At 39.4% G+C, this 19,301-nt stretch overlaps 1 protein-coding gene across 2 annotated transcripts in view; it reads left to right on the top strand.

Annotated features, from left to right (window-relative positions):
- The window catches only part of LOC135471941 (tyrosine-protein phosphatase Lar-like), a 187,020-nt gene that overhangs the window by 24,423 nt on the left and 143,296 nt on the right, over positions 1-19,301 (top strand). For both annotated transcript variants that reach the window (XM_064751391.1, XM_064751390.1), the window contains exon 2: positions 4,269-4,604. The gene's annotated coding sequence lies outside the window, so the exon portion shown is untranslated. The remainder of the gene's footprint in view (positions 1-4,268; positions 4,605-19,301) is intronic.

The raw sequence follows: 19,301 nt of genomic DNA, 5'->3' as shown, positions 1-19,301 counted from the left end.
TTGTTGTCTTTTCTGTTTAATTTCTGTAATGCCAATACATGTCCAGTGTACATGTATGTACATGTACATTTTAGTTCAAATTTCCTGTCAAATTGTACACGTATAACCCTAAGTTATTGCAAGTTACATGAACACATGACCTATGAACATATGATCCAGTGTTTATAATGCCAATCAAGACATGATTCTGACCTTTTCACACTCTGCCATTGAAGTTATAAGCAGTTTGTGATTTGTTCCCATCCCACGGTGAAGAAGCTCTCCTTTAATCCTCTGATTTCATCATATATATTGCTCTGTCCAAAGCCTCTGGAATTTCTTGCTGACTGAGAATCTTGTAAACCATCTTGCTACAGCCAGACTCATTTGTCATTTTGTATTTGCCTAATGTTTCCCTCTCGCCTCGGCAAACACAAATCACCCCCATAATTCTGTTCCCTGATTTTGGGTAGATAGATAGATTTTTCTCAATTGTCTGCGAATGTCTCTGCTGACAGGGGTCAATAAAAAGAGAGCCAAATGAGTAGATACAGGGGAACATGTTTATTAGTAATTTCCATTATGGAATCTGGCATTCATCTTTCATGGCAGTATGGATTTTTATCATCTCTTCTGATAAGAAAATGGATTTTTTTTCTCTCAAATTCTGACAAATTGCTGGCCTTGCCATTGGAGTTATGTGTTTGCTGAGATGAAAGCTAATGGAAAAGCTAACAGAGAGGTTTTGTCTGGTCTAGAGAGAGGGGAAATTATAGGGTGGCAGAGACTGCCCATGAAAAAGTCTTACATCCAGTGTGAGAGAAGAAGGGTAAGGCTACATCAATATGAGAGTTGTTAAGCCTGGTGTCTGTCTGATTGGGGTAGTGTGCAGCCCAAAAGGAAACTCAGGCAGTGAAGCCAGAGTTTGCTGGGAAGAGTCTTCCCCTAGCTATTCGACAAATGCCCTTTGATTTTCAGGGGTCAGGTTTGGTCATCAATTGTCCATATTCCTCCACATCTGTATGTGGTGAACTTGCTGCCACCAGTAACATTTATAATTGGACACCCAAATAAGCCCATGCTCTTCTTCTTATTCATTGACACTTCTCTCGCTGTGGTTTATTCCACTCGCTGCCTCCTGTCTCTCTTGCCTGATCAATATATTTCGATATGATCTGTTTCTATTAATTGAGGTGCACATGGCCAAGCCTTAATATTCTCCGGTCCGTGTAAAGCATACTCCTAAATTAATGGAAATTTTTCACCAGTTGACTTTTATTTCTTCTTCTGCGCCCTTTCATTAATTGCCTCTTATTATTAAGGTGGGATTCAAGGGAATTGGCCACATTCACCAGTTATTGGCTACCGGTATACTAAGCAGTTCTATATTTCCCAAGACACACCATAGAAGGGTCATTGGGCATTCATACCATTTCAGGAAAGGCTATTATGCATGGTCTCTTGGGCATGCAGCTTTCTGCCGAAACATGTGTAATAGAAAAAAGTATATGTATGTCTTATCTTGCGTTGTATTTGTACATTAGTTCAGAATATGTACATGCATTCATGCTACTCCTGTCCTCATAAGTTACTGAGCTCCAGTAAGTTCTGTGTTGGCGCCAACATTCAGTTTCTTTGCAAATCTCAGCACTCTTTTTCAGATCATTTTCGTGAGCACATAGAGTTACCTACATGTAAGTTTTAGCATGAAAATAATTATTATCAGTTCTATTATATTCAGATTTAAATCATAAATGATTAGGTGTACAGTTGCATGCCTAAAAACTACGTATAAAAATGTAAGGTGACAGTTTAAAATCTACCCTAAATAACCTAAAATTTTGACCCAAAAAGTAGTACATTTTGGGGGCAACGTAATATCATAAATTATTACTTTTGGTGCTGAAACTTATCATTTTCTCAGTAGGATTATTGTCCTGTCTTCTATGTGTCAATATTATGAATTTTCAAAACACAATTCTAAAACCAGTAGAACTTTCAGGATTCTGCCAAAAATGAACAGGATAGTCATGGATAAAGTTTTAGGTCTGTTTGCATATTTTATTGCACCAAAATGTCCTTTTCATAAGGATTGTTGTCTCATATATGAAAGGGCTATCTGTGGATTTACAACAACAACAACAAGAAAAAAACAAAGGTTTTAATGAGAGAGATCAAGATAATGTTAATTATTTTCATACATTATATCCAGTTCACACAGTGTCAGTACTTCCTTTTCAATCAGGTCCAGCTCATGCTGTCTTGCTCTCCTGCATATATGTACATGGGAAGGTCTTGCAGCAACTCGTGGATGGTCGTGGTCCCCTGAGCTCAGCCTGATTTCCTCCCACCATAATGCTGGACTGGACGCCTTCGTATAAGCGAAATATTCTTGACACGAGTAAAACAAATACATACATCCTGTGCAAGTTTTGGACATATTATTAGTGTTTCTTGTACAAATTACTGTTCTTGGTACATGTACATATATTGTGCATTTTTAGTATCATGTATTCATATTAAGTCTGTACTAGGATTGCTTGTTACTAGATTATGCTTGAGATATGAATGCTAAAAATCCTATCTTACATGTACAGTGTCTAATCAATAGATGTGATCGGCGAGTACACATACATGTACTTGTACTGTCCTTTCTGCGGAATAAAAAACTATAATTGGCACACCGGTTATTGTCTTATGAACATGCAGTCTTGTTTTGCCGACGTTCCACTTTTCTCATTACCTGGTATATTTACAGTATTTATTCAGCGAGGAATAGGCTGCGAATCCAGAGGATGTAGACGTGCATGTATACTGTTATTATATAGACCTAAGTGCCTGGAAGTATTAAGTCCCTGCGGGGTAATGATATTGAGAGAAGATGGGCAATATGACGAGAGCGCAGCAAATTGAGCAGTAGAATTACAGCAGTTAGGAAGCTGGTCGTTTCTCATCCTGTGTCTACTCTCCATAATATATATATGTGATAATAATCTAGTAGCTGCACAGAATATCTTGTACATCTAGCAGTGTTACCTTCAGGCCGTGTTCAGTTCATTTTGTTGTTTCTTTTCGTTTGCCTGTCCCAGGCTTGGAAGGGTGCATTTCTTCCATATATCTTTTTGACGACAAACATAAGTGCATCTGCACAGAAAATCCACAAATCCAAGAAGGACAAATTACAACAGCTACATGAAGTTATGTTATAATTGAGATTGTTTTCATTCTTCACTGTTTGCTGTGTGTCCAGAGCACTGATACAACACAATGATGTGTGGGCAAAATGTTATCATGTTGTGTTTGCCTCACTGCCGCATAGGTGGGTATACCTACTGGAGACTGTAAACACAAAATCAAGTGTACATAGCGTGTTTACCTTAGTGGAAGAGTGAAAAGTGGACCTGCATTTGGCCAACTGGTATTCATAGAGTGTGAATGTAATTTCATCTTATGATGAAATTTGGAGCTGTTTATAGGTAGGTGTATCTTCAAGCTCTTACCCACACCAGTTCTGGAGTAAGACCAGGTTTTTAGCTCTTTAGTCTCCCATTCACAATGGTGGTGCTGAACTCCACTTACCATGCCTGAAGCCTGGTGTGGACTGAGATACTTTATTAGCACAGCTACTTGGATAGCCTCTCTCATGTAGGGCTTCTCCAGCCCAGTGACAGATGGACTTACAAATGCCTAGCAATGGAGCGGAACTGGGCTGTCTCTAGCCTGTAGAGTACTGAAGTGAGCCTATGTGTAGGCAGAGGAACTGCTGCTGACTGACTGACTAGCTGGGCCGGCCAGCCAGCCAGCCCAAAGAATCATCCTATTCCCTCATCTCTGACTGGTGAGAAAGGCTGTGTGCCAGTTGATTAGGGATAAAAACTAAACCCTACTAGTGACAGTTGTGAAAGCCAATGTACACAAAGAAGGTGAATGTACATAAATGAATGTGGAGCCTAGAAACTAACCTTTAGGCATACCTGTATCTGATGTATGGGTTTGGTTATAGTTATGCTTGCATAGGGCCAATGTGTACATGTACAGTTATAGTTATCCTGAGATCAGACAACTCCAGAGCCATGTTTTCAAGTCACAGTGCCAGCTAGCCACTCACAGCTAGTTTAATCCAATGCGTGTAGCTAGCCCTAACGGTACCATGTTCACTTGTAGCAGTCCTTAGTTTCTGTGTGTGTATTCTGTGATCTCTATACTGTTTACATGCCTCGTTCATGGTCAGCATTACTGTCATTGTCCGGCATAGTTGACTAAGACCCGGTCTCCTCTCTCTGTTTCAGTGTAAATGCCAGCCAGGCGGTGAGGACTTGAGGAGAGGTTCTGTATATAATTACCCTGGAACATTTCCAACAGGATACCAACGCTGACCTGCAGAGAGAAGCTGCCACAGAATTTACCTGAGGCCTCGTTCTTCTTTTTCTTCGTCTTCATCTTCATCTTCATAGTGGAGTTTCTGTTACCAATTTCATGTTGTGATTATTCTGTTTTTGTGTCAGAGTGTTTTTCATATAAAAGGATTACATGTCTGTAGTATTGGAGTTACCTCAGGCTGTGACTTGGTGTCAGGACACTACAGGAGCTAGCAGGAGCCACAACAGATAACCACAGACCACCACGTAAGTCCCACCTTTCAGTACCTACTAATCATGTTTGTTGGAAAATAAGGCCACAATTCTCTTTCCTTTCCATCTATAGAATACAAGTATGACGTGAGTAATACAGCATTGATGGAAAAAAATATCAGCTTTTCTAAATTTTCTCCGTTGAAAATTCTGATTTGAAAGCATAAGTTCCTCTAACTCTGTAATGTGGTTAGGCCTGTTCAATTTTTTCAAAGTGATAAATTTAGACAATCTCAGTAAATTTTTTTTCATTCAAAAATTTCCAAGTTTCCCACCTATGGGGTTCATTTTAATTACCCTTGCCATAGGAGCAAGTCTGTTTGATGGAACAGCCAGTTCTGTCTAAAACTTAAACTAGCTTGGTCACTTTTCCCATGTTGACCCCTGCCTAAACAAATGAGACTTAGTTGCTAAATGTTCTGGTGAAATTAGACTTAACATGTGCATGCTAGTAAATATTGATTCAGAATGTTGTCTTGAGGTCTTGAGCTTTCAATGAGGTTAAATTTTCTTAATATTTAATTAGATGCTACCATTGATGAACTACATGTAACATGTCATGTTGTATGTAAATCTTACTGTTGTTAATAGTATTTCTTGTTAAAACTGTTGTTAAATGTACATTGTATTTGATATGGATACACCATACAGATTCTCCGGTTGGATATCCTGGATATTTGTCACCTTATTAACCCCTACCCTTTTCCAGTTCAACAGTGAGTGTCCAAGACTTCTCTCCCTAAACAATGCCGTCTCTCCCCTCTGCCCCCCCCCCCCCCCCCACCAAACCTGCTTAGGTACACAAGTCATGTCGTTAGGATTCCCGTTGTCTGAGTGGATTTACTTAATCTAGGTTTGTACCAGTCTGCAATAATCCATCCCCTTTTGCTCATCAGACACCTCTTTTTTGTGACCGCAACAGTAACAGAATCATCTATTTGGTCTACATTTTAGTGTACATTTACGTGTACAAAAGGGATAATGAGTTATGTATATGAATATATTATATGTACATTCAATATATTCATTAAAAAATAAGTCCTCAACCTTTTTGCATATTAAAGAGCAATTTTCAGTGCAATTTTAGCATATTTTTGAGTTGATTTTGGAAACAAAACTACATTGGTTTTATTGGCTATTTACAGGCTTCACAGAAGGTGTAATTTTGTCAGTCGGCACTGAATAATACCTTCAGAATATGCTTGAATACCTTCAAAAAAAGGTTGAAGAATTACAGTAGCATAATTATACCAGAACGTTACAGGATAAATGAATGTGGTATCTAAAGTGGCTGGCCATAATGACAAGAGCTTTTTGTAGCCACTTACTACTGAGAGGACTGCCGCTTGACAGAGAAACCTTATGAACCAAGACACAGTTTGTTTCCTGGAAGTGTTTGAACAGGTGTGATTCTAAGTTTGTGTCTGCCAAAAGTGGTCACATGTTTTAGTTCTATGCATAGTTTTTACCTGTCTCTTTTACATGTATACTCAATTTGAAGAAGGCGACGACATAGTGGGATATGCACATGTAGATGCAGTGCTCAGTAAAGGTTCATGCAGTTCTCAATAAAAGTATGTCAGCATATGTACCTGTAGAAGACTTAGACATAGAGGAAGAAACACATTATAGGTGAAAATTTGGTTCTACATTCCAAGTCCTAAAACCCTTGGTGTAGTTATATAGAGCTCAACAGTTTCAACCTTGACATCCCTGTGGACACACATGCACTTGATGGACAACATCTATGTAAACTTGTTGCATGAGTTCGCCTTTGGGTATCTGTTACAGGTGTATGAATTAGGCCCAGATGGTTTGCAATTCATTAAAGCTGGTCATAATTAGTGGTAAATGTGAATTGTGTGAACTGAAGATTTGGACCTCAAAGGCAGCTAAAGCCTCCTGGTGACAGATCTGAGGGATTCACCTCTCTAATTGTCTGATTAGAATTGAGTCTGGCCAGAGGCCACAGTGTGGGGATCCAGGAAATTGGCAGCCATATAACCCTGTAAACTCTTTGTGATGTATGGCAGTTGTCTCCTGAGCTCCACTTTGGAACTAGCCCAGTAGTACTCTACCATACCTCCACCAAACACAGCTGACTGGCCGCCTTTTACTCTTATCTTAATGGCTTCAACATCTGTACCTTGCACATTTTCGTTTCCTGGTGACTTGCAGACTGAAGGGAAAAAATAAAATAAAAACCAAGGCTAGAACGGGTAATGTTTTAACTGGCAGTACATGAGCTAGGCTTACTATACATTCATTAGATTCAGGTCAGAAATGAGTTACACATGTAGGTGTTATGTTGTTATCCCACCAGCAGATGGCTCGTCAGACATCTAGTGTTACTCTGCGGTCTTTGTGATCTACTGCAAACAACCAGCCCACTTCACCTTGCACACATGAAGTAAAAGCCTCTGAGTTAAGGCTAGGAAGCTGTTGATGTTTTTGTAGGTGCATGTATTGTAGATGTACATGTGGACAAAAGCCAAAGTCAACCCCACAGGTTATTTCATCATTGTCCTTCAGCATGGTGAAAACAAGGAGTTAATCTCTTTGAAATGACTATTAAACTTGATTCGATTTTTCTGGAGGGGAAAAAGTGTGCCAATGTTGAAAGTCCTTCTGGTAGCCAACTTTTGTTTTAATTTATTTGATTCGTGTTTTATGTCGTAAGCAAGAATATTTCACTTAAATGCAACAGCACCTGGCATTATGTTGGGAGGAAACCGAGCAGAACTTAGGTAAACCCACAACCCTCAGGTTGCAGGTTGGGTAGTTACATGTAACTTCTTGCAAAGTTTGCAATTTACTAAGATTCCTGTGGTTTGATATAGTTTGATTAGTGTTCTATTGAAGTAGTTAAAGTAGAGCCCCAGCACTAATATAGATGCTTTTAAGTTCCTTAAATCGATTACGATCGTTTAAAACGTCGAAAACGGAGGACTCAATCGTAGTGGTATGAGACTTGCTAAATCAGCGATGCCTATTAAAATAAAAGGCTGATGGACAAGGATTTTCACTACCGGAATGCAGAAGTTTAGTTACTTGCTTGTTTGAAACAGCAGGCTGTGACACGAACTGTATATGGAGCTGCTAGCCTTCGCCCTACATTTTCACACCTCGCCTACAGGCTGCTTTGCACGCGTGATAACCCACAGCATGCTGTACTTTAAAGCCCATAACAGGAAATTTAAATTGACATTTCTGTTTGTTACCTATTGCTGTTTCTATTCAAAATAATTCAGGCTTTATTTAGTTTTGCCTGTGATACTGTTTTAAAACATAAAAGATCAGCGCGATTGTAAATTTCAATGGTGTTGAGTTACACACTGTTTTCATCTCACCAACTCACAATCAGCTGGCCCGACTGTATGGATCCTTGTGTCACAGAGAAAAGTTATAACCTGTGGACTGCGAAACAGCGCCAAATTCTCCACGGGGAGTAGGTATGTTTTTGATGAACTTTATGGTGGCTGGTATGTGAGCGAAAATCGGTCGACGTATTGCTCAGTCGCTATGCTGTACAGGACCTTATAAAGCTCCAGTATCTTTCAAAATAGCTGTTGTCAAACTATTACTTATATCATTTTATTTAATGTTAGGTACATGGGAAGGTCTGCAAGCAACCTGCGGATGGTCGTGGGTTTCCCCCGAGCTCTGCCCAGTTTCCACCCACCATAATGCTGGCCGCCGTCGTATAAGTGAAATATTCTTGAGTACGGCATAAAACACCAATCAAATAAAATAAATAAATAAAATTTTATGTACTAATTAAAAGGTGTACTCACAGGGGTAATTATAGACTTATTCATACGGTAACTTCAGAAAAAGCACACAGTGGGTAGATGTAATGCATGAATTTGTCAATACTTTGCAAGGATTTTCAGTGCATAACCCAGGCAGACATCACAGGACAAGGGCTCCATGGCCAAATAAGATAGGCAGATGATCCAACAGTAATGGTTTTTTTTAAGTCGGACTAGTTTTTTTTAGTATTTTTTTTTAATGCAGTTCACATACTAAGATAGCATAAATATTGTGCCTTTGGAACATTTAGCATGAAAATAAAGGTGTTAGGGTTCTCGTTTAAGAAGATTAATGCTAAGGAGTAAAAGAGCTAAAATTTCTTAGATGACTGCATTGCTCATTTTGCCTGATTCTGATATCTCTGTTCTTCTTAAGAAAGGTTTTCAAGGTTCGTTTGTAATATTTTGTGACATATATGTTTGCTTCTAAAAATGAACTTTTGGGGCAAAAATTTTAAGCCATTTACCATGTTAAAATCATCATCACTCCAATGAATTCCTGACCTCAACGAATGACCTCTGACATCCTTTGTACATGACCTTACTTCAAAAAATGTCATCTATAATTTTGTGTGCATTTCATTTCCTCTTGGCTAATGTGTAATTTCCTACCAGCATTCTCATTGTCATTCAATTTCTCAGTTAGCACCACTGCACTGTGGCAAAACCTTATGTCACCTATGCTTCATAATGTGCAGGAAATATGATTCAGCTGTCAGATAAGTAGTAATTGAATGATTGTTAAAAAACATGTGGATATCCACTTAAGGCCAGATGGGAAAAGTGTTGATCTTATTAATGTGTACAATTGTCATGAACAATTTACTGTAATTCTCATTGGCCAGCTAACATATATACAAACGGGTATGTGTGTGTATGATGAATGCTATTAATGATGGTTGAACTGACGCCACTTCAGAGACCAGATGTTACACCCTGAGACAGTAAAGTATCCGGAGCAAAGTGATGATGAATGATCTAGTTACTATAACAGAACTAGCTTTTCCAGCTGTAGTCTGAAGTTTGAATGGAGGTCAGTTGGGGCATCCAGAGCACACAAACTGTCTTGGACAGGAAATAAAGTGGGGAAACATGACTGCTCTTTGCATTACGCCACAAGATGGATGTTATTCTGAAAGCTGTACAGTATGCATACTGCAGTACACATATGTACATGTAACATTAATGAAGGTAATGGAAGAGTGACCCAGGAGTGCACCAAGCCAGTGTTGTTCAGTTTGTCACCTGATCTATGTGCTCACTGTTTGGATAGGAAATGGTGAAAAAAATGCTGCAGCTGGCATCCAAATGTCATCCTCAGAAGCAAATGGAACTGTTATGAAAGTGTTACTGATATATCTGTTAGCATTCGTGACATGACCTCTAGGGATAGTTTCACTCCCAGTTAAGAACAGTATTACAAAATTACTTATTAAAACAAAATTAAACATTGCACCCCGTTGCAAGATAAACACATGCGACAGCGCCATTTGGAGTGGTGTAACCATTTAAACATAAATTATGATAACGTTCGGTATGAACAGCTTAATAGACAAACTTTTTTACTTTGCATGAAAACAGCACAGCCACATGTTCATGTTCCTTGTGTGACACACTGATTTGACCTTCACATGTACATACATGTACATGTTTTATTAGACAGAACAGAGGAATACTCAATGTACATATAACAAAACTGGTAGGATGCAAGGCATCTACTGTTTAGTAAGAGTTGACCTCCTTTTTGTGCTATAATGTCTTCTGTTGACACAATTATAGGTTGAGTGTCACTCCCCCCCCCTCCCCCAACCAACCAAGGATGCCATTTCTTGAGTTTAATTTAATTGCCTTCAGATACATGCAGTTATCTGTTTCTCCCTAAATCAGATAGCATTAGCCTTAATAATTGGTTAATGATTGCCTAGATGTAAAAAAGCGGTTGTTTCTTTAGTGTAGTTGGGATATTGATCATTTATCCAAAGGTTCAAGGTTCCTTAAGGTTAAACCCATGGTAAATTGTGGTCAGCAACTGCTGTCAGCAATTGTTGTGAATCAGGAGTGAAAAGTAAAAAAAGAAAAAAAAAAACAGGTATACAGGCAAAGTGTCAAACTTACGGCACGTCTGTTTTGGTATGTCAGCATTCCATTATTAGTTTTCATGGTAAACATAGATTAAGTAGAAAGTTCGGGCATTTCCCTTGTGTTTACTTTGCTGTCTTGAAACATATTGGAAGGTTTCAACGTTGGCTGTTAAGTGCTTCTTCGCACCTGTGTTGTTGCGCTGAAATTTTGTTTGTTTTTTATACCACAATTCCTGAAATAACAGTACATAAGAGTGGTAAGAGTGGTTAAGTGTCGCAGGTGGGAATTACCAGTAGTTCCTGTCTGTTGTTAGTCAACAAAAGATTCAAATCTCCCCACCTTAACACTTTGTTTATCCGAAGGTGTCATTATTCTATGTACGAGCAACAATGTTTTTTGTATTAGGGTCAATGCAGGCTCTTAGAACTAAAGTACCTATTATTAACACAGGCTAGGAGGGAAAAAGTATGTTCCTGTAAATCAAAAAAGAGTGAAAGAGTCATGGCTAGTTAACTTTGATGTTGAAAGGCTCGGGCCCTCTGCTTCAGCACCTGCTAATGAAGGAGTAATCAGGGCTACTGGCCCCCAGGCCAGGTTTTCATTCGTCTGTAAAAATGAATGGTATTCAACTCAAGGGTCAAGAGTTTGGTGCATCCTGTGCAGAACACAGGTGAAGAAATGGTCCAAATTACCACAGTCAAATATGGGCTAGGCTGTAATTGGAGTGCCAACAATTTGGACTGTCTTGTTTTTAACCCATAGATCCGCAAGGTCACATGTTTGCAGACAATATTCTGAGATGGGTTGAGAGGAAATCTGCTTTTCTTCACAAGGGTAAAAGGGCTTGAGAAAAACATCCAAGGAGTTTTGTTGTGCTTTTGTGTCTGCACAGTCTATGACAGGTTCTGCCATCCCACGATCCACCTCAAAATCAGGAGCTTTTTTTACCCTCCCTGTATCTAATACCACAAAAAAGTTTCAAATATTGATTCAGACATGGTTGGCAGCCATCTACTTCAGAGACTTGACAAGACTCCATCAAACACATTGGTGAGATTGTAGTAAGAGACTTTAAATTGTAGCCCACTGAGTGGTATGTCATTGGCTGTGATAGGAAGTGATTATCTAGACTAGTGGAAGACTTAATTTCCTGGCAGCTTTGCTGTAGCTTACACTGTGTATGTTGGCCAGACCTTCTGACATACATGGACCATACAGCCACCTCTGTGCCTGATTTTGGTAATTGTAGCTGTCTGAACAAGTACTCGATGGGGAAACAATCGCTGAGAGAGGTTCACTTGATCGATTTCCCCAAATTCATTATGAAAATGGGCGATTGTGGTGTGAATTGTGGTGGGCTGCGTGTGAAGGCGGTTTATGGACACAAGCCTGGTGATTAATATGAGCAGGGATGGATTATCCCTCCCAGCTCACCCTCCCCACATAAAGCCTTAGAACATTAGGGCACCTCTCCCATGCCCCCTGGGGCAAACCACAAACCACAGCAACAAAAAAAAGTAGACAACGGAAACATATTGACCTGGTGGGAAATGCGGTTTTACAGGTACAGGTAAGTCTCTTTATAGGCCCACAAAAACATGCAGTGACCAGAGGTGAACCAGGGCTTTCTGAGGAAACAGTTGTGAGCAGAGAATGTGTTTTATTAAAGAAATGAAATGCATAATCTACACTGGCAAGTGCAAGGTTCTAAGAAACTTTTTCATTCAAGAAACCATGTCAGAGTACTTTGGATAGGGAGATAAAGTGAACCATGCTTTATTTTAAAGATCAAAGATAGATAAACATGTACATTTAGATTAGTTAGGAAGATATCCTTCTTGTTCACCAAAGACTTTAAAAATGGTACATGTTGCTGCCTCGCTTGGCTTGGCACTCATTACAATATTAGCTCTTTACACAGATCAGAGCAATGCAAACAGAAGATTGGACATGCTTTGAAACCAGCTTTAGCAGGCAAGATTGGGTTAGTATGCAAAAAGGTTTGAAATTCAGGAATAAAATATTAAATTTATGTTGTAAGTAGATACTGCCATCTAGATGTATGAATGGCCGGTCGGTCACACTGAATGCTTGAGTAATACCGGTAGTTCCTTTTTTGTTTAAAGGCCACTATTCAACTTTACAGGGCAAGAGTAAGTGTTGGATGCTGCTTTCATTGTTGGAGTTATAGGATAAAAATAGGGTTTTCGAATTACATTCCATATTTATTTCTAGAAAAATGTTTTAAGGAATATTGAGAACTTGCGTTGTCTTGATGTGCAACTGCATGGCCTGTGAGAATTGGGCCCAATACAAGTGCACACTGTTGCATGGCCTGTGAGAATTGGGCCCAATACAAGTGCACACTGTAGGCACATTAATAGCTATCACGATTGATCAGATGCAAACAAGTTTGGGTACACATGTGAATTGTAATTGTGGTGGAGCTGGTGGAGAAATGATGGAAGATAAGCTGTAGTGTGGAGTAAGACACAGAAAAGAAATGAGAAAAGAAATTGGAAAGTTGTCTATCATCTCGCCTGATCTTGCTCCAGTGGACGATGGATGGTTGGAATTGCCGGCGATCATGGTAGCTAAGAGTTGAAGGAAGAAGAAAAGCTACCTTGAAATAAGCCTGCCACTTAGACTGAGCCTAGTCAATATGTATTATTTGTAAGTCTTCTCTTGATCCTTGCCATTTAGTCGGCGGCATTACTTCCAGTGGTACTAAGAGGTCAGCCGGTTCCACGGTTCTCTGTGGCAATTTACCCTTCTATTCATTGATATCAATGCTCTCGTTATTGTCATCGGCGTGTCCGTGTAATTCAGCGTTATCGACCAGCCTGTAAAAAGATTGAAGGGTTTGGAGTTTGGGGGGCCTAAAACCATCTCTCTTCCCTGTAGATTCAGAACACCATCTATCATGGCCACTTGATGCCTACTTCTCCACACCAAAGTTCTAACCTCTACACTGACTGGGTGTCAAGTATTCCCCACCCTTATACAACTTTATTAAAATAACCCTACTCTAGGCCTTGTTGATGGATCACTTCAGTGCAAGACTGACAAGCCTTACATTTAGCTTCCCAGTTTTGGTTGGAGAACTTTGCTTTTTGGATGTATTTACCAACGTTCAAAGAGCAGGCATTTCTTTAGATGATTATGATGGAAATATTGAAGAATATTTGGACAAATCTCTGTTCTTTTATCGTCATTTTTGTAGTTTAACTATGATGGTACATGAATCTACAGGGTGTTTACTTGGTGATGTACAGTATTGCATCGGAATTTTAAATTCAGTTTACATGCATGTTTCCATATTTTGGATGGTCCTTAAAATGTTATGCACTTGAGTATGATTTTGTGTACATGTGTACCAGTGAGGATGGCTTGTTGCTGTATTGTATTCCTGTTAACGTCTTATAAAATACAAAAAAGATATGTATTTTAACGCTTGGATTGAAATCCTTTGCATGCAGATTCTGATTGATCTCATTTCGTTTTGGAAAACCCCATAAAGAAAGTGGAAGTAACTCTTGCTGATTTACTGTACAGTGTACATGTACATCTAGGAGAATACAGAATTAAGCATTACCTCAAAATTATGCTGGAATAAACAGATTGTGTTACGTTCCCATTTTAATAGTACTTCTTAAACTGGGTTAAGTTTACTTTATGGAATAAATTTCCTTGGTCCAAAGCAGATCTAAATCCTAGTACTTTTGCAGGATTGCTTTATCTCAGCTCAGACGTTTGCCAGAAGTGATGCAGCAGGTTCTTTTTGTCCCTGTCAGTGGCGTTAACTGGGGTTGCTGTCTGCAACCCTCTGTTTATGGATAAAGGCCATCTGGTAGGCAGATAGCCAGCTAATGGGCCCACATCCATGGCTTTTATTAAAGGAGCAGCACACCATGACCTGATGGTTTTACAATTAAAATACTGTGTATATATCATTCCACTCAGGTCAGAATGTTGGTTGCTAGCCATGTGGGTCTTTTTAGCCAAGGCTTCTTTCTGCCCAGGAGATGGCAAAACCTAGCCTATGGTTGGCATAAATAATGAATGTAGATCTACTGGATATCCCCCAAAGACGGAGGAAATATTCAAGTACACATACCAGGAAAGACAGTGAGCTGTGGTATACTGATGTGGTTACAAATTTTAGCTTGACTGCTTGTCCCAACAAAGGCTGTCGAATTTGAAAGAGTATTGAGAAAAAGTTTTCCAAATTGAAAATTGTTATTACAAAAACCAGTCTGTTGTATTCGCAATCTGAAGGAATGAAGTTAATTTAAACTACTTTTGGTCAAACATGTGTTTTGACCGTAAACACTCAAATGGCTTACATCTGTTAAACAGACACATTGTCTGTTGGGTGTTACACGTATTAAGGTGACATGTTGGGCTCCCACAGAAATCCTGTTGCCACCTGGTTGTGTAGAGGGGAATACCACGGCTTTAGCCTGACAAAGTCTACATGGGTTATGTCGATAAAATGAATTACATGCAGAAAGTTTTTTGTTTTTGAGAGGCAGGGAGGAGTTACCTTATAAACAGCGTTGTTCGTGTATGACTAGTCGTATAGTTTTGGGACGAGATTGATTTACATGGCTTACAGCTTAAGTGGATGACTAAGGTACACCTTTGCTGTCAGTGGGGTATATGTGGTCGCTGAAATAATTAGATAAATCAATTAGTGTGGTGCTAGCCTTCAGAAATCTCTTGTGTGTAATCTGGAATGTAATTTGGCAATTTTCTGCTGTGGACCAATTCTGGTGGGTATTGGCTTGGCATAAATTGGCCGTTCAGTTGAGCTGCTCTGCCAGCCTTTCTGAGCTCACATGTTTTCTGAGCTCACATATAACTCTAGTCTTAGCAATAAAAAGATACCTATAGAGGTTGATTAGATTGTACAACAAAATTCAGTTTTTGTTATATCCTTTTTCTTTTACTCCTTTTTTTCTTTTGTTGTTGTTGTTTCATGTCCAAAGTGTTCGATTTCCTCGCATTGTCAAACAAAAGCAAATACAACCTGCACAAAAACTGGAAAACACTTTGTCATGTTGATGATACCCAGTACAAAAACTATCTTTCTCTGTCTCAAGCCAATGATGGCCTTGGGCGCACGTCTGTTACCGCATGTTTTTAGGTGCTGGCACATGCCTTGTGTCCTCGCAGAGATTAGTGCGCAGTTGATCAGAGAAGGAGTAAAACCAGCTGACATTGCAAAGAGCGTTGTGTGTTAGCAATGATGGCTGAGGTGCAGAACCTCTGGAGTCCCTACTGACAGTGTTTATGAGACTGAAGAGTCTTATCTCACTGTGGGTCTGTCTAGTGGCACACACAGAATGTGAAGAGGGCCAGAGTTATCCTGCAGGCAACAATTCACTCGTGTCACCTCAGAACTTCGTTATCTCTGTCAGACATGAAGCCTTTGTTAGACAATTGGCTGCTGCTGGGTGGGCGTTTGACAATCGCTCAGTCACGTTTGACAATACCTCAGTCACGCAGCAGTGACATTTCATATAGTATCAGTTTTATCCTTGTGCATGCATCAACACTTTCTGCTGTATCTCATGAGCTCGTGACATTTCGTGATTTCCGGGCTCAGTTATTGCATTTGTGAAGCCTGACGGACATAGAACTGTTCAGATTAAAACATGGCGTTATAATAGAGGACTTGCGACCTGTCACAACATAATAGAGGTATGTTATGATCAAATTATCGTGACATGCAGGTGTGTTCAAGTTATTTTAAAAATAGATGACATGTCATAAAAGTGGAAGTGGGACTTAAAAGCAAGCCTTTATGGCCATTGAAGTGAATGAAAATTTGAATTTATGTTTGTACATGTAAATTTAAATTTTAAATATTAAAGCCATTGAATTTCACTCAAAACTGAAAAAGATTATTGTAATGGTACTGTAAGAATACAGGTATCAGCATAAAGTTCTGATGTTTGTAAGGCAAATTAGTTATGTATATATGTAGCTGTCTTCCAATTCATACTCTTGAATGCCGGCTTCTGTGACAGTAAAGAACTTCTGTTCATGGAGTGGCTTGTCACAGATGAGTTTCCTTTTTTGTGTCATCAATCAGCTTACATGTCTCCTCATGAAAAAACCTGGAAATGGATAGCTATCTTCAGTGACACATTCTCAGCACCTCTCCAGAAGGGTTGTTTACAGCAAAACCCCTCGCAGCCTCCCCCCCAAAACCGTGCAAACTAATTTACTTTCTGTGGGGATTGTGGAATAGTTCTGAATGAATCAAACTGCAGGGGGAGATTTCCTCTGCGAAATTAGTTTGAGCACATGGCGCTGCATCAGCAACTTAGTAAATATCTGAGAGGCTGTAAATAGATAATGTTTCATAAGTGCAACATTGGTTCTCCGTCTGGTTTATTTCTAGCCCCCAGGAGGCGTCAGAATCTCCTCTGTAGGAACTGACAACCAGTGTGGCAGTTGCCCCGCGTCAGGGGCTTCTTTACCCCCGAACTACCTCATCTTCACACAGTAAGATTGAAACCCCCTCCCCATCATACAGGTATCTGCAGCACTTAGAGCTGCATACCGGCCGTGCTACCATAGACACAGATATGTTTACCTCTGTTGAAAACGTGCCCGTGAGGATGTTAAGTGAATATGTTCGCAGTGTAGGTGTATTTATGTGTGCATGTGTGTGTGGTGGTTTACTGTTTCCATTTTATTTTTCTCTTCGTCTTGTGTGTAGGTGTGCTTGCTTGTTTACCTTTTATTGAGGTGGGGGTAGTGAGAAAGTAACAAACTGCAGGTGCATGTATGTTATAATTTAGTCATTATAAAAACGTGATGGAATAGCATCTTAATGACAGTACTAAAGCCATGTCTGGGGGTGGAAGGGGGAGTCTTAATTAAGGCCGTATGTGGCCTAACATGTTGATTTAACATAAATATGCTTGACTGTTTCATCTAGATGTTACTTTTCACAGACAGTCTTAGTTTAAGGGTTGTTTTCAGTCATGAGAATCAATTAGTTGTGTCATATCAAGGAGGATGTTTCATGTGTTGGCCAGTAAAGATCTACATTATTTCAATGATGCAAAAGTTTCCCCATTCAGTGCTGTTCAAATATGTTTGCTTCAGACGGAATTAAATGCCTGGAAATGTACAGGAATAGGCTATTCAGGGTGAATTTTCTCTTTTCTAAAAGTAAATGCATGATTTTGTGAAAGAAAAGTTTGAATTTTAGACATCCATCCACTGATAATAGTTTTGACCTAATTGTGATATTATTTATTTGATTTGTATTTTACGCCGTACTCAAGAATATTTCACTTATACTACGCAGCCTGCATTATGGTGGGAGGAAACCGAACAGACCCCGGGAGAAACCCATGACCATCTGCAGGTTGTTGAGAGACCTCCCCGCCTAAAGATGAAGAGGAAGCCAGCATGAGCTGGACTTAAACTCCTGTAATAAACAATCAAACAAACAATTATTTAATAACGAATTTTGTTGTTTGTAAATCTGATTTCAGCCTCTCCTGTGAAGGGCGCTAAGTGACACAGAAGTTAACAAATTCATAACACAAACACAGTAAAATTGTTTCAGGTTGTGTTTTATGCTTAGCACAGTGTTAGTCAGATAATCTGAAACCGGTCTTCATTCCAGTAGGGTGATGATGCTTTTAGAGTAAATCCTGGGTGTGTGTTTTGAGAAATAACATGTGCTGAAGTTGGCAGCATGACTGGTGTTTTCCTAAGAGACCTTGGCTGACTGACCTTTGCCTTACAGTGAATGGTTGAAGCTTTGAAACCTGCTACTGCCCAGTGTCCAGTGGTCCAGAACATGCAGCAGGTCTGTTAGAAGGATGAGAAATGGCTGGCTTGCACCTACTTCTTCATCCAGACAGACTGACACTGGTTTTTGTGGATTTTAGCTTCCTGTTCAAAGATATCAGTCTTTAATCACATGGTTGGCATGGCAGCTCATCTGCGCTCAGATTGGCAGGGGAAATGACCTCATCTCCAAAAGGCAACATGATACTGTCTTGTTCCCTCCTTAATTCCTTTTTCATGTGCCATGTAGCACCACCACTTGAAGGGAATGCTTTCTTTGAACTTGTGTTTCCCCTGTTACTATCAGCCCTTGTCCACAATCTTCAAAGTCTGGAAGTTGTCATTTATTACAGCTGATCGGCTGTGTGTGTACCGGTATCAAACCTTTGATCTCCTATTACACTAGACAGTGTCTTTTGGACTGGTAGTCATTTTGAAGCGTACATGTGCATCAGGTCAACCAAATAATGCTTATTAATCATAGTTGTAAACAACATTCGACTCGTTTCATCAGATAAAAGTCTTCAAAGGCAGGTTGCAGTGAGTTGAAACTATCCCTAACTCAATTTGGTCACCTTTTTTTCAAAACAACTTTTGATGTTTTACTATTTTGACCGTAAACTTTTATGGATAGTTACCTGCTTTTTTCTTTGTGAAATGTCTTCTTATGGGTTAAGATACCGGTAACATCTGCAAATTGTAGAAAAGTGTAATAATTATAGGATTTCTCCAACTTTTCTCAAAGTAATTAGGATGGTATTAGACATTCAGTCAAATTTTATAAATCTGTGGATGTTTTCTTGGGACATGACAGTGTACATATGTCTGTGTATTTGTAACGGTTCAAATTTTCACATGTTTCCAAGATGTTTATTCAAGTATATTCTGAGGGTATTAACATGTGTAGGCTTATATAAAATTATACTTTTTGTGAACCTCTGAGATTGGCCAACCTAACCAATGTGGTTTCAACTCC

The sequence above is a fragment of the Liolophura sinensis genome, chromosome 7, assembly GCF_032854445.1.
Source record: "Liolophura sinensis isolate JHLJ2023 chromosome 7, CUHK_Ljap_v2, whole genome shotgun sequence".
NCBI lineage: Eukaryota > Metazoa > Mollusca > Polyplacophora > Chitonida > Chitonidae > Liolophura > Liolophura sinensis.
The sequence above is the reverse complement of the archived record's forward strand: the minus strand, read 5'-3'. Positions and strand labels throughout refer to the sequence as shown.